Consider the following 3,690-nt stretch of genomic DNA (forward strand, 5'->3'; position numbering starts at 1 on the left):
ACAGTGGATTTCCACAGGCGAACCAGCTCCAAAGAAGGCAAAGACCGTAAAGTCAGCTGGTAAGGTTATGGCTACAGTTCTTTGGGATGCACGTGGAATTATTCTTATTGACTACTTGGAAAAGGGTAAAACAATCACTGGTGAATATTATGCATCATTATTAGAACAGCTGAAAGATGAAATTAAAAAAAAACGACCACATTTGGCGAGAAAAAAAATTCTCTTTCATCACGACAACGCCCGAGTTCACACATGCTTCGTTTCAATGGCTAAAATTGAAGAACTAAAATTCGAATTGGTCGAACACCCACCGTATTCACCAGATTTAGCCCCCAGTGACTTTTCTGAAGGATTAAAAAAACTTGAAAAGCGATTGACCAAGTGTATAGAGCTCCAAGGAGATTATGTTGAAAAATAAAACAAAAATTTACCCAAAAAAAATTGTTTTTATACTTCATTCTAAGGACTTATTGAACTACCCTCGTATGTTACAGAAATATAGATATTGAAGTAGAGCATCCGTAGATATTAAAGAGAATATTTTAACTGAAAAATCCAAGATATTAAAGGGCAGAATCTAAGAGATTCAAGAAATATTTTTTAATCGTGCAAAAATTACCAGTAAAGCATGTCATTTTCTATAAATTGCAAAAGGATTTTACTGTATATCTTAACCCTCTATTTTTTTTATCCGAATCCTCAAGCATTCGCCTTTTTTCATAATTATGAAATTTTTGTGTAGAACGGATAATACACTGTTCAAGGCTAATATGAAAGATGCCTGTAGCTGAGTCCTCATTTTCTTGAGAAAATTATGATATATCCGAAAACAATTCATTTTTCACCAAAACTTATAGTGCAATATACAGGGTGTCTAAAAAGTCCCGGGATGGTTGGATATTTCCTCAGGTAAAATATTTTTCAAAAAGTGAATATCATTCCTGAAGTAAATTTCAACGAGGCATTTAATGGTGACCTTAATTTTGACCTTGAAGTTGACCTTCATGGCTTTTTGAAGGTCAACTTTATTTTTTAAATGGAAATCCCCTGTTTTTATATCTGAAATCGATATAGCGGAAAATTCTACGTTCAAGTACGTACCCAAGTCAAAGGTCAGTTGTAACGTTCAAGGTCAGTTAGAGGTTATTTGAAAATAACAAAGTTTTCCAAGAGGTCAGTGTAATTCCTGAAGTTTATTTTTTAACAAGAAATTTATTGGTTACAGCATCTCTTGGTTACAGCATTTTGAATATTGTAAAATCATAAGGAAATTTTTCATTAATAGTTCCAGGTGTTCTGGTTAGAATTCTGTTCCTCCCCGAAGAGTTACACAGTCCTATACCGTTTTTCGATACATAAGTCAATACCTAAGGCGATACCATAAGTCCTATACCGTTTTTCCATACGAATATTACGAATCGAAACTAAATTTACGTATTACGAGTACATACTTACTATCTTTCGCTAAAAGATTATTATGGCGCAAGCTAAACTTTCGGAACGAGAGAGGGTATCTGTATTAATGATGCGTGGTTGGGGAGATCGAGTTCGATCTTATGATCAAGTTCGTTTGCTTTTTGACCGCACTTTTCGTAATGGAGAAGGGTTAAATCCTGTCTCAAATCAACAATTGAAAGAACTGTAAGGCGCTTTATGAATCATGGATCGATCAAGCACCTTCAGAGAACTGGTCGCCCAAAATCTGCAGGATCTGAGGAGATGCAGATGGACATAGCCCAAGCATTTGTTGAAAACCCACACCTTAGTTCAGGTCGAGCTAGTGATGAGCGTGACGTTGCTCCTGAGACAGTGCGAAATATTTTAAAAAGCCTTACTTTCCATCCTTACAAAGTTCATCTGGTACAAGAGCTCAATGAAGACGATCCTGATCGTCGGGTTGAATTTTATGAAATTATGATGGACAGAATTGATAGAGACCCTCTTTTCTTGTACAATACAGTATTTTCAGATGAATCTACTTTCACTTTAAAAGGTGAAGTTAATAGGCAAAATTGTAGATATTGGTCTGACACAAATCCTGATTGGATGTCCAATATTCGAAAAAGATTAATGTTTGGGCCGGTATCTTGAATGATACATTGATAGGCACTTTCCTCATCGATGGTAATCTTAATGTCCGTGCATATGAAGAGCTTCTCAGAAGCCAAATTGTACCAAGAATAAGGGAGATTACAGGCGATAATTTTCAAAATATTTGGTTCCAGCACGACGGAGCAGCAGCTCATTACGGTAGGGAGGTTCGAGCATATTTGGATACTCAGTTCCCTCAAAGGTGGATTGGAAGAAGGGGTGAAATCGAGTGGCCTGCTAGATCTCCTGATCTGACGCCTCTCGACTATTTTCTTTGGGGTTATTTAAAGAGCAAAGTATACTCAATGCAACCGCAAAGCGTAGACGAATTGCAGAATCGGATTATGTAACAGGCTACTTTGATGGATAGGGAGATGATTCGTAATGCTGTAACTCATTTTTACAATCGCATAGCTTTTTGTCAAGAAGCTCAAGGTTTTCAGTTCGAACATCTTCACTGAAGCGTGAGAGGCAAGGGGACTCAAGCTAAACAAGCATCCCGAAATGTGAGAGGCAAGCGGACTCACGATAATCAAGCACCCCGAAACGTGAGAGGCAAAGGGACTCACGCTAATCAAGCACCCCAAAGGGAACAGAATTTACTGTGCCCACGTCGTTGTTCCTGGGTAATGCTAAACGTAAACGTAAACTGCTTGGAAAAAACCTTGAAAAAACCTTGAAGATCATCACCAAGATCAATACAGAGCTCATCAATGAATTTCTCGTTGAAATTTGCTTCAGAAATTGCACTGACCTCTTTAAAAACTTTGTTAATTTCAAATAACCTCTAACTGACCTTGAACGTTACAATTGACCTATGACTTGGGTACGTACCTTAATGTAGAATTTTCCACTCTATCGATTGCAGATATAAAAAAAGAGGTTTCCATTTAAAAAAATAAAGTTGACCTTCAAAAAGCCATGAAAGTCAACTTCAAGGTCAAAATGAAGGTCACCATTAAATGCCTCGTTGAAATTTACTTCAGGAATGACCTTCACTTTTTTAAAAAATACTTCACCTGAGGAAATATCCAACCGCCCCGGGACTTTTTAGACACCCTGTATGTTCGAAAAGACCACAACACGCACGACGAATGCTCAATATGCAGACAAAATGGGGTTAAAATCTGTTGTCGCCACGCTACACGTCAACGACATTGTTCTAATAAAATTTCGCTTTTTTAATAACTTAGATATTAACTGTTAATATCACAAGTTTTATACTTCAAATATAAACAGATATTGCCCTTTAATAACTTGTATGTTGAATACAAGATATTAGATATTATGCCTTATTATTAATATATTATGGTTAAATATCAAAGTTTTTATTATCAAATTTTCAAATATATATTTTTCTTCGGTTTAAAATGAGAAATTGTAATTAAGAATGGAAACAGCTTTCTAAGAATAAGTTTTAATTTTTGATAGGTGATAACCTCAAAGTTCACATGCTGGTATCTTTCAAAATACTAAAAAATGAAATATAACCAATATTTTTTATACTTGTAGGTTATAATCACATATGTCAAATGATAGTCTCTTTCTAATGAATAAAACGAGAACTCGGTACTTCCCGTATTATTAAATATTTTTAAT

The sequence above is a fragment of the Belonocnema kinseyi genome, chromosome 4 (assembly GCF_010883055.1).
Source record: "Belonocnema kinseyi isolate 2016_QV_RU_SX_M_011 chromosome 4, B_treatae_v1, whole genome shotgun sequence".
NCBI classification, from domain to species: Eukaryota; Metazoa; Arthropoda; class Insecta; order Hymenoptera; family Cynipidae; genus Belonocnema; species Belonocnema kinseyi.